This window comes from Lissotriton helveticus, chromosome 5_1 (genome assembly GCF_964261635.1).
Source record: "Lissotriton helveticus chromosome 5_1, aLisHel1.1, whole genome shotgun sequence".
NCBI lineage: Eukaryota > Metazoa > Chordata > Amphibia > Caudata > Salamandridae > Lissotriton > Lissotriton helveticus.
The window spans coordinates 107,742,495-107,754,675 of NC_136065.1; the positions used below are offsets into that span (position 1 = coordinate 107,742,495).

A 12,181-nucleotide genomic window follows, 5' to 3' on the forward strand; every position below is an offset into this window, starting at 1 on the left:
TGGGGCACGCATGCAGTAGTTGGGAGAAGGGCCACTGGTAGGGCTTAGGGCCACGCGCGCAGTAGTCGAGAGAAGGGCCCCGGGCAAGGCTCTGGGGCATGCGCGCAGTAGGCGGGAGAAGGGCCTTTGGTAGGGCTCTGGGGCACGCACGCAGTAGTCGGGAGAAGGGCCTCTGGTAGGGCTCTGGGGCATGCGCGCAGTAGTCGGGAGAAGGGCCCCTGGTAGGGCTCTGGGGCACGCGCGCAGTAGTCTGGAGAAGGGCCTCTGGTAGGGTTCTGGGGCACATGCGCAGTAGTCGGGAGAAGGGCCTCTGGTAGGGCTCTGGGGCATGCGCGCAGTAGTCGGGAGAAGCGCCCCTGGTAGGGCTCTGGGGCACGCGCGCAGTAGTCGTGAGAAGGGCCCGGGCAGGGCTCTGGGGCACGCTCACAGTAGTCGGGAGAAGGCTCCTGGGAGGGCTCTGGGGCATGTGTGCAGTAGTCTGGAAAAGCACGTGCACAGTAGTCGGGAGAACGGCCCCTGGTAGGGATCTGGGGCACGTGCGCACTAGTTGAGAGAAGGGCCCCTGGTAGGGCTCTGGGGCACGTGTGCAGTAGTCTGGAGAAGGGTCCTGGGTAGGGCTCCGGGGCACACGCGCAGTAGTCTGTAGAAGGGTCCCGGGTAGGGCTCCGGGGCACACGCGCAGTAGTCTGTAGAAGGGTCCCGGGTAGGGCTCCGGGGCACGCGCGCAGTAGTCATGAGAAGGGCCCCTGGAAGGGCCCTGGCGCACGCGCGCAGTAAGGGTACTCTCTCTGGGCACACATTCTGGGGGGCGAGGAGAAACGTGGCTGCCAGGGGCGGCTAAAGCTGACGGTCCGTGACACGGCGCCTCTGCACGCTGGGCAGGCCGGCCGGACAGAAACCTAAGCCTCGGACAGTTACAATGGAAACCCGAGCCCTGCCCAGGATCACACAGGCCGCGTGCTCACAGCCCACTGTCGGCCTTGCGCACACACAGCCCTGCCTGGGAGTCCATTTGAAGGGGGAGCTGCAGCATTGTTCCTCCCAGAGCCCCGTTGCCCCCTGAGAGTTGCTTTGAAAGCACCCCTGCCTGCCTTTGGTAAATAGGTCTATTGTTGGGGCCCTGCGCCGGAAATAATGTTTCAATTAGTGCGTCACCCGGAAGTGTTTCTTGGGGCACTGACTCGTGTTCGCCGAGACACGTGCAGAAGAAGCAAGCCAGTAGCTAGAAAAGTAAAATACCCCCGCCATCTAGGGTGACCCCAGATCTTGAGAACCAAAAACCGGGACATTTTGCAAAAATAGAAGGTCTACAATTTTACATCAACCGGCTGCGCAGAATGACCACTCCTATCGACATAGGAACACAGAAGAAGCACTAAGAAAATAAATACAATTTAATTTCTAAAACAAGCATCATACCTCTTAATTAAATTGTTTCCTTTTAACAGTTGCTAACTAGCACAACTTTAGAACACCCACCCCCTCTAAAAACCGTGACATGAGCCAAAATTGCCGAAATCTGCTGGGACAGCTGATGAAAACCCGGGACTGTCCGAGCAAATCTGGGTCGCCTGGTCTCCTGACCGCCACCCCCTACTGTAAACCATATATCGAATCGCAGTCGATTCTGCGAGTAGAGCGAGCCTGGCTCCGTCGCAGGCCTTACCTGAGGGGATTCAGAAAAAAATGGCTAAATGGTGCCTGCCGGCCTCACCTTCTTAATTTGTACAGTGGTATTTATGTTTGGAGTTCAGTGTTTCCGATGAAAATTAAGAGCCATATTCAACATGTTACATACTTCCCACCCCTCTCCCTCTAAAACTTAGGGGGGCCACGACGCCCCTCTGCTGAAGTTTGTATTATTGCCAGAAGTCGGGGGTGGGGCTGGTCATTAAAACGCAGTGGTATTATAGTTATGATAAAAGACCATATTTTATGCACACTTGTTGCAGAATCATAGCATATTTGAAGCCTCATCTGCCTTTTTAGCCTCCACAAATTCTCTGCGCTGGACATTTAACAAACCAGATCTCAAATTTCCCGCCCTGCTTTAGATCCTGTGGTCGCGTGCTAGCGGGTGAGATCTCACGTCTACAGCTAGCGCAACCCTGACATACATTTTTATGTGTGCGGCATAATACAGTGCTTAGAAGCTGTACCAACGACCCATGGGCTTGTTTCCTCACAGGACACCGTGTGTTACAGGGTAAACATGGCCTTGACATCTACCTTGAGCGCTACAGTGACGTCATACAGGTCATTGCCCCTGTTTTCCAACTCATGTTTGACCTCTTGTTCACTTGGAACCTATGTTCGTTAAGTCATATGGGTTTCCCTGACCCATGCTTATCATGTCCATCTTGCATTTCTGTACCCATGAACATTGTTACATGTTTGACCCTCTGCCCGGTGCCCGTTGTTCCTTCACACCATTCAGCCACAGACGAAAAACAGCACACCGTCGGCAGCACATGGACCGCCTTAAAAAGCCTCTCTGTTCTTCTGCAGTGAACAAGGTTTGGCACCAAATGTGGTTTTGACCCAGGACTTTGTTAGCTCCTGCTATTGTGTTTTCCCTCAAAGCCGTATGCTCTTGATTTTCTGTTTGGCCATGGCTTCCCATGTTTGTGTGTTTTTCACCTTTCTTGGTCCCTCTCCCTGATACTTAGGCTTTTCTCTTTGGGCGTACTGCGCCATGCTTGTGACCTCTTGTTTGACTTTGCCGCCGATGCTCTTGTGTTCCTGATGGACCCCTCTGGTCATGATTCCTGGTTTGGTCGAATGGTGTCTTGTATGACCTTGCTGCCCGATGCTCGTGTGTTTTTGATGGACCCCTCTGGTCATAGTTCCTGGTTCGGTCCTTCTGCCCATGACAATGACCTCTTGTTTGACCTTGTTGCAGATGCTCTTGTTTTCCTGATGGACCCCTCTGGTCATGGTTCCTGGTTTGGTCCGATGGGGAGAGGGGTTGGCCTAACGGCTAGGGCGCTCGACCTCGGACCTGGGGATCTGGGTTCGAGTCTCTGTAACGACGCCAAGAAACCCCCTGTGATTCTGGGCAAATCACTTAATCTCCCCGTGCCTAAAATGAAAGTGTGTCCTCATGTAACGTAACTGGTGCTATGTAAAGCGCTCTGATAACTGATTCGGTTCAGTTCTAGTTCGCGCTATATAAAACACTGGGGGGGAAAAAAAAAAAAAGGTGTCTTGTTTGACTTTGCTGCCCGATGCTGCTGCCCGATGCCATGTGTTCTTGATGGACCCCTCTGCTCGTGGTTCCTGGTTGGTCCTTCTGCCGATGACAATGACCTCTTGTTTGACCTTGCCGCATATGCTCTTGTTTTCCTGATGGACCCCCCTGGTCATGATTCCTGGTTCGGTCCAATGATGTCTTGTTTGACCTTGCTGCACGATGCTGCTGCACGATGCCATGTGTTCTTGATGGACCCCTCTGCTCACGGGTAATGGGTTGGTCCTTCTGCCGATGACAACGGTCTCTTGTTTGACCTTGCTGCCTAAAGCTCTGACTTTCCTGATGGACCCCTCGGCCATGATTCTTGGTTTGGTCCAATGTCCTCTTGTTTGACCTTGCTGCCCAAATCTCTGACTTTCCTGATGGACCCCTCGGCCATGATTCCTGGTTTGGTCCAATGGTCTCTTGTTTGACCTTGCTACCCGATGGTCGTGTGTTTTTGATGGGCCCCTCTGCTCGTGGTTCCTGGTTGGTCCTTCTCATGCTCGCCCAGTCGCCCTCCTGGTGCATCCCTCTGCTCACTGTTTCTGCTTTGCCCCTACCTCCCACGGATATGATGTCATGGTCGGTTCCTCCGCACCGTCCTTCCGGTTTCTCGCCGTGCCATGCTTCAAAGCTCGTACTCCCACTGGACCCTGCTGTCCTGCCTTTGATTTCCCGGCAGGCCCCTCGCCTCTGTATTTTTCCAGTTGCTCTTCAGCATGTACATGATATCCCTTTAGTCGCCTTTCTCTTTGGTGACGTTTTCCTATTTAGCCCCCGTTATAACCCCGAGTTTCCTCCCCCATCCTCTTGACCACAGTTTCCCGCCGTCCGCAGTCTGTCTGTCCTTGCATTGGCCTGAATGTGAGCGTGTGTGACCGGTTCATTTCGACTCCAGAGGGGTTGCGAGTTTTAATTGTGAAATAAATGTATATATTCTTTTATACAATGGTCTCCGACACTCGAGTACCCACCGTTGAGGGGGTGCACATCCCATGAACCCCCACTCCTCCCAGTGATGGGTTTCAGGGACCGTGCACATCTGCCCGCGCCCCCAGATGCGCCTCACTGCCCCCCGCCTGCGCTGCACCCCGGCCTGCGACCACCACCAAGCCAAAGATCGCGACACATCTGTAAATTGTGCGGATATTTTGTTACCATAACAACCGCAGCGTAAAGCCCCTCTCTCTCTCTCTCGCCTGCGCATGAAAGCTGCTTTTGAGGCCCCTGCGCCGCGCATCATGAACGCTGCGCGAGTCAAGGCCGGGGTTAACACGCGCATTTATTCACCATTGTTGCTGTCTTTTTTTCTTCTTTTTAGGCTTGTTTAGAAAGCTTCAATCGGGAGAACATGAGCACGCCGCAGGTAAGGCTCAAAACCAGATGTGACCATGACAGATGTGTGTGCCTGTGAGGAGATGTTTCTGGCAGGGGGAAGCGGGTGGGATCTGGTGGGATCGATTGGACAGGTGTACAAAGGAAGCTTGTGATCGCAAAGGCTCCAATTCGCAAAATCGGACACTTTGCTGTCACAAAATGACCTTTTGGTATGAACAAAACCCTATTGTTTGTACAAATGTACAAAAAAGGGTTTTGGAAGTAGCGTGCTTAGGGGCAGATGTATCATCACCATCATTTGCGATTCCCAAATAGCGATTTTTTTAGAAATCGCTATTTGAGAATTGCAAATTGTGATGTATGTAGAAATTCGCTATTTTTTTTAGCGATTTCTTAAAATTCCTTAATTGCGATTAGCAAATTGCTAATCGCAATTAAGGAATAATTTCCCATTCATTTCTATGGGCCAGGAGGCCCATAGGAAGGAGTGGGAATTTATTCTCAATTTGCGATTCGCAAATTGAGAATTATTTCAATGGTGCAAGGGTGTCTTAAGGACACCCTGCTGCACCCCTGAAATTTACATGTGTGCGCATATGGCTCACATACATGCCTTAAGGGCATGTATGAGCGCCACATGGCACCTTTACAAATGCCAAAAAGTGCATTTTTAAAAGAACTCGCAAATTGCCACCGACTACAATTTGGTGGTAATTTGCGATTTCTTAAGGTGAAATTGCAAAAAATAAATGTTTCTTACATAGCATTTAAGGAATCGTGCGATTCCTTAAATGCTTTCGCAAAATTAAGGAATCGCAAAATTTGCGATTCCTTAATTTTTGCATCATACATACCATTTTGAGAATTTTTAGTCGCAAGCGCTGCTTTTTTGCGAATCGCAGCGTTTGTGACTAAAACATCCCTTGATACATCTGCCCCTTAGGGTTTTCCTTCCAGATAGCGATTCGCAATAGATGTACTAATGTTTTGCGACCAAAATCTGGTCAATCAACATTAATAGTTTACCGACTAGAGATAAGCCATTCACAAATGGCATGGGGGTCCCACAGGGGACCCCTTCTCTGTGAAATATGAAATTTGTTTAATGCAACCCGTTTTTCTTTAAGGAAAACAGGATGCCTAGAAAAATAGGATTGTTATGCTTTATTTCAAAGTGATTACAGGGAATCATACTAGGTCGAGTTTGCTACCTTCCTCATTAATATGCAGGAGGTAGATCGAATTGCAACCCATTATAATTAAGTATTTTGCGACCTAACCTGTTCGTTCATAGTTTGCAAAATACCATTAGATTCACTCAGTCATTGTGCAGACTGCAACCACTTTTAACAGATGCAATTTTCATACATTTGGCCCATCGTTCTTAAGCTTTTTTTAATTTTACAAAAACAGTTCTATACTTTTTGTTAAACCAATCCGCTCCTGAGTGGTTAATGCTGACAGGGAGGGCCTCCGGATGGAAGGGAAGGGCGGGGGTTGGGGGCACCCAGCTAAAGAGGAACCAATCTTTCACTCCCTGGTGCCTGCTGCCTGGAAAAGATGTTACTGAGGGAAGTTTGTTAATCAGCACACCTCAAGGCAGCTTCAGAGCCACTATGGGCTTTGATTGATGGAGTTCTTTGAGACTTCATGGTGGCAGAATTGTTCCTTATGAGACATACTGTAAGGGTATTGCCTGGTGGGGGCTGGGGCACCTAGTTCTAATGGACACTAATAAAAATAATCGTTTCCACGAATACATTTTTTTATTTGAAAATGCTTGTTTTGTGTTGAATGCAAAATCTTTTACACGTTTGTTTGGCAACCTATCATATAATGTGTGTAAAACATGTTTTAACATCATGACTTGCATATTCACAGTGCTTTCTGTCTCAAGCTTAGACTTCCTAGCACTATAAATAAATAATGATAATAAATATTCCCCCGTGGGTCAACTAGGTGCACGGGGGAATAGTGTCTCCTGGTGTGAGGAATTGTTGACCCTCTGAATACGCAGGCAGACATCGGCAGTGTGTGCATTGACCAACTGAGTTTACCTACGTGAACATTGCATTCCCCATAGAATAGTTTCACCTGCATTTATTTTGCATCTAAATTATATATGCTACTTTTTTTTCTGTCACCCGTGGGTGAAAGGCCAATAAAATAGTTCCAGAATATTATGGGGCTTAGAGAGACTAGTGCAGCCAGAGCCTCACCTTTTCTGACGCTCTGGCGGTGTAAACCTCTCAACCATATCTCTGGAGCCACGCAAAGCCACTTTGCATGGATTTGAATTGTCTCATAGATATGGAGTAAGACAAAGAAACGCAAGTCACTGCGTTGCCTTCCTCTGCGCCGGGGAGGTGTTCATTGGGCTTAGCGGTGGATTTTCCCACCCAACACGCATGGATTTTGCCGCTGCCCCAAATTTACTTACGGGGAAGCGCTAAAACCTTACGCCTCCCGAGAGCAGGTGTAACGAGGAGAAATATGTGTATTCCTCTTTCCATGTGTGCTGCATTCACACATAGAAAGACGAAAACACCTTTTCGGATTGTTTTTGTGCATGAAGAAGCCCCTTCTGGCACAAGTACAATCCTGCCTGCAACGGAGGCAGCATGATGCCTGCATTGGCGCTAGGCTGCCAAAACTGTGCCAGCGCAGGCAGAAAGCACAGGAATGCGCTGTATTGCACAAATGCAGTGCATTCTGCCCTTTCACTTTGGCGTAGCGCAGCAAGGTGACTTGTCGGGCTGCCTACGCCAAAATGCCATAAATTAGGCCCTATGGGGCAGATGTATCAAGGGATGTTTTTAGTCGCAAACGCTGCGATTCTCTAAAAAGCAGCGTTTGCGACAAAAAATTCTCAAAATGGTATGTATGATGCAAAAATGAAGGAATCGCAAATTTTTGCGATTCCTTAATTTTGGCGAAAGCATTTAAGGAATCGCAAATAGCGGATCCTTAAATGCCATGTAAGAAACATTTATTTTTTGCGATTTCACCTTAAGAAATCGCAAATTTGGTGGTAATTTGCGAATTCTTTTAAAAATGCACTTTTTGGCATTTGTAAAGGTGCCATGTGGCGCTCATACATGCCCTTAGGTCATGTATGTGCGCCATATGCACACACATGTAAATTTCAGGGGTGCAGCAGGGTGTCCTTAAGACACCCTTGCACCCTTGAAATAATTCCCAATTTGCGATTCGCAAATTGCGAATCGCAAATTGAGAATAAATTCACATTCCTTCCTATGGGCCTCGCTAATCGCAATTAAGGAATTTTAAGAAATCGCTAAAAAATAGCGAATTTCTACATGCATCCCAATTTGCAATTCTCAAACAGCGATTTCTAAAAAATCGCTATTTGGGAATCGCAAATGATGGTGATGATACATCTGCCCCTTAGTACTTTGTAGATCCCCCCCCCCCCCTCCACACTCATTGACCCTACCCCAACCTCATTCAAAATCCCAGTGGGGGCGGTACCGTGCACTCCAAATGCTACTTGGGGTCTGCACAGAAAGCTAAAACACATGTATTAACATGTAGCTGGACACTCCAGCTCGTAGAACCTCAGCTCCGAAAATATATTCTTCTCGATAATAGGAAATGATCGCTCCAGCCCTCGAGGTGTGGGGCCATTCTCCACCAGTCATGGACCGGAAGTGGTGGCAGGGGCTGCGTCGACACTCTCGCATTCTGTGTGCACCTAGGTCCTAGGCTAACCACCTTTCAAACAAGCAGTTCTCATTTCTGGTTTTTCCTGACAGTGAAACTGCGGTACTGGTTTGTAAATGGATTGGCCCAGGATCACACAGTTTGAATGTGTTGGGAGCCTTTGGTGAAATCTCAGTTCTCTGTGATGTCTTTTCCGGGCCTTTAATTACCTGATTATGTTCTTCATATAAAAGACACTCGTTTGTAAATCGATTCGCATCGAGAACTGAAGCAGAGCCAGGCAGGCTCCAGAATCTAACCCCCAGATTCATCAAAGTCCCGTTTTGCGAGTCCTTAATAGCGATTATTAAGGAATCGCTATTAAAGACTCGCAAAACGGGATTCATGTAGAAATCACACTAATTATAGCGATTTCTACTGCCTCCTTATTTGCGATTCGCTAATTGCTAATCGCAAATAAGGAATGGCTTTCCCATTCATTCTAAAGGCCTATAGGAATGAATGGGGAGTCATTCCTTATTTGCGATTAGCAATTAGTGAATCGCAAATAAGGAAGCGATTTCAAGGGTGCCAGGGTATCCAAAGGACACCCTGTAACACCCCTGAAATGCTCATGTACACTGGTGTTGCGCACACACATGTCCAAAGGACATGTGTGTGTGTAACATACAACTTAGAAAAATGTACAAAAGTGTATTTTTCTAAGTTTTTGCTATTTACCACGAAGTCAGACTTCGCAGTAAATAGCGGCCCCAGATTGCGAAAGCGCAATTTTTAAATGGTTCATGAATTGCATTTAAGGAATCTCTAATTGAGATTCCTTAAATGCGATTATTCGCAAATTTGCGATTTCAACAAATGCGATTTTTGCATTTGGGATGATGATCCCAAATGCAAAAATTGCGCTCGCAAAGGGCCAAATTCTCAGAATCTGGCCCTTTGCGAGCCGATTTCGGCTTGATGAATCTGGCCCTAAAGTGTCTCCTTACTTTCAAGTGACAGCCGGTAGGGGGTGCGAGAGGTAACATTGGTGGCTGCGAAATGCAGTTACTCGTTTTCCGCAGAAAGGACGAGGGGCCCCCGGCAGATGTGCTGTCAGACGTCGTCGGTAATTGAAATAAAGATAGTTTTCGAGCCTTGAGAGCTGCCAGCCCAATGAAGATGCATGGATTAGGAATGCATTTATGCAAAAGAGTTCTTTCGGAGGCTGTTTGCACGCGAGCTTTCCGCTCATTGCGGCTTGGCGGGAGCATCTGCTTTTAAGCACTAGAACAAACACGTGTGAGGCGCTTTACCGCCGCGCGCCTCCACCGGGATGCACTGGTGAGAGGCCCTGGCTGCTATTCATCTTTATTTGGTGCTGTCGTGATCGAGGCGCGGCAGATGCTGCTGCCTGTGTAATCTGGAGGAACATTAGGAATAAAGACCCCAAGGGATGCAGGCGTCTGAATGTCGGCAGCGCCAACTCAGCATTTCATTCTTCAAAGCGGGACACATTGAGTCATTGTAACAGCGGTAATTTATAGCGCCTAGCAACGTCAAAGCGCAATGCAAAAACATTTCAATTATTACAAATATACACGGTCTACTTGAACGTTTTTTGGCTCTTTTTTTCTTGTTGCAGCAGCCTGCTTTTCTGGTTACATCGGGCACACCTAGAGGTCATGTATGTATGTGACGGGTCCTGCCTTATGGTGACGTCGCGCAGTTCGGGATGTCTTGTATGTATATGATGGTGCCCGCCTTATGGTGACGTCGGGCAGTTCGAGACAAGATGTCTTGTAAGTATATATATGCCTTATGGTGACGTCAGGCAGTTCGAGATCTTTGGTTTTGTTAATCACACCAATCAGCTCTAGGTCGGTTGTTTCATTAAAAGACAATGTGCATTCGGCAAATGTCAGCCAGTTCTAGTCCGTGTGTTTTTTTCTTTGAAATACTCTACTTTAGGTTAATGTCAGGTAGTTCTATTTTTACAATTTCTCGCCATGGCCCGGCCAGTAAGTCCACTTGGATCCACAGACATGAAACTGACATCGCCACCGGGAAAATGTTCTCTTTCCAATCAGGCTTGAATGTCACAGTCGGTTTCATCCCCCCCCCCCCCCCCCCCAATAACATGCTCCAGAGTTAAATGTTTACAATGTATTCACTAAATAAGAATCGGTGCATGGGAAGGAAGTCCGCCCAAAGCGTTGTAACATAGCTGCCTCAAAATACTGACGAGGTTTGCCTGTCCTGACACTTAGCACTACCCAAAGCCAGAGTGGGTTTGGTGGCTCAGTGGACTAATATGTCCACTGTATGGGCCTGGGTTCGACCTCATGGTCATAGGTTCAGATCCCAGTGGGCCCCCTTAACCTTTCATCCTTCTGAGGTCGATAAAATGAGTACAATTGAGTTGGGTAACAATAAATGTCTGTTATCCAACTCCTAGATACCCTTCTGGGTGAAGGTGCACTTTACATGTTTTGTGTGGGAGTCGAGCAGGGCACGGTCATATGCAGCCTGAAGCACTGAATGCCCAGAGCTCTCTATTTTAATCCAGCTTCAGTCTTGGGTAGCGTGTGAAGCTCTGGCCTGAGGCAGAACGTGATGCAAGAATCCATTCCTTGCCTTTAACCCCTTCCATGCTGATGACGGCCGGGAGCCGTCATGGCACACAGTGCTCGTGTGCTGAAGACGGCTCCCGGCCGTCAACACCGCACCCGCGATCGGAATGTGCCGCACAGGCGCAGAATCGCGGCCGCGCACAAGGGGTTAATTCCGAGTTTTGCCACCTTGTTGCAGACCGGGCGCAGTCCCCAAACTCCGTGAGCCCACCCAGCCAGTGAGGAAGTTGGAAAAGATAAAGTTAGGGTAAGAATCCCCCGCCCCATCCTTCCTTTGGCCATGATTTCCGTACCTCACTGAGCATCAGAGCTTTCCTACCTCCTCTTGCCCATACAGCCTGGCCTGTTGGCCACTCCCCTGCATCCTTGTCCCTGATGGTGCAGGTGCCAGGTCTCCCCATGGTTCAGGAGGCAGGATGCTGCTTCTCTCCATCTCCTGGGCTCTGAAGAGGTCAACAGCCGTGCCATGGCTTTCTTCCCCAGCTTCCTCTCACCGCCTCCTGCTGCCTGGAGAGGCTGGTGGGATCCACCGGGAAGATCTCTGAACCTAGATCTCCACCACTGCCCGGTAAAGGCCAGAGAGATGTCTGCCTGAATGTGTACGTGTGAGCGTGCATGTCTTGTGTGAGAGCACTTGTGCGCCTGCCTACCTGTGTGTGTATGGATGGGTCCAGGGGGCTGTTGGATGACTGCTTACTGTTGTTGACTATGGCGTGTTGTGGCATTACAATACTGTGGTCATTTCACTGTCCCTGGCATTATAGTATACTTTCTGTGTGTATGTTGGGGAATTCTGGTTGTCCTGAGATATTCTGGTGAAATTCTGGCCACCCTAGCATAATACTTGGTATCACTGGGGTCTGTTTGGCTTGATTCGGTCTGGTCCTAGCAAACCTGTTGCTCATTCTTTCCTTATTGTTGTCATTTTGTTGACGCTCTGGCTATCCGTGGCATAATAATTCCCTGCCCTGTCCTTGAGAGTGTGGGTACTTTGGTGACATGTTTGCTGTCTCTGGCATACTAGTGACACGTTCTTGACATATACTGGGCATTCTGGCTATTTCTGCCACATGAGACCCATGCGTGACAGATTGTGGGTACTGTTTCTGACTATGGCTATTCCCAGTGTACTACAGTGGACTACAGTTTCTCTGGGTTCTGACTTTACGAGTACGCTTCTTGTTATGTAGGTAGTATTGATAGGAGATGGTAGAATGCTGATACCACTTACATGTAACAGGGCTGAAACTTTACATCCAGGCAGTGGAGGTAACTCCTGTGTCTACTGGTCTAGCGTGTGGAGTGATTCTGT

General features: G+C 48.5%; 1 long non-coding RNA gene across 1 annotated transcript in view; it reads left to right on the forward strand.

Moving 5' to 3' along the window:
- LOC144752997 (uncharacterized) overlaps positions 1 to 12,181 on the forward strand; it is a 148,326-nt gene that overhangs the window by 118,794 nt on the left and 17,351 nt on the right. The window contains exon 2 of the long non-coding RNA XR_013594166.1: positions 4,557 to 4,601. This is a non-coding gene — a long non-coding RNA (uncharacterized LOC144752997). The remainder of the gene's footprint in view (positions 1 to 4,556; positions 4,602 to 12,181) is intronic.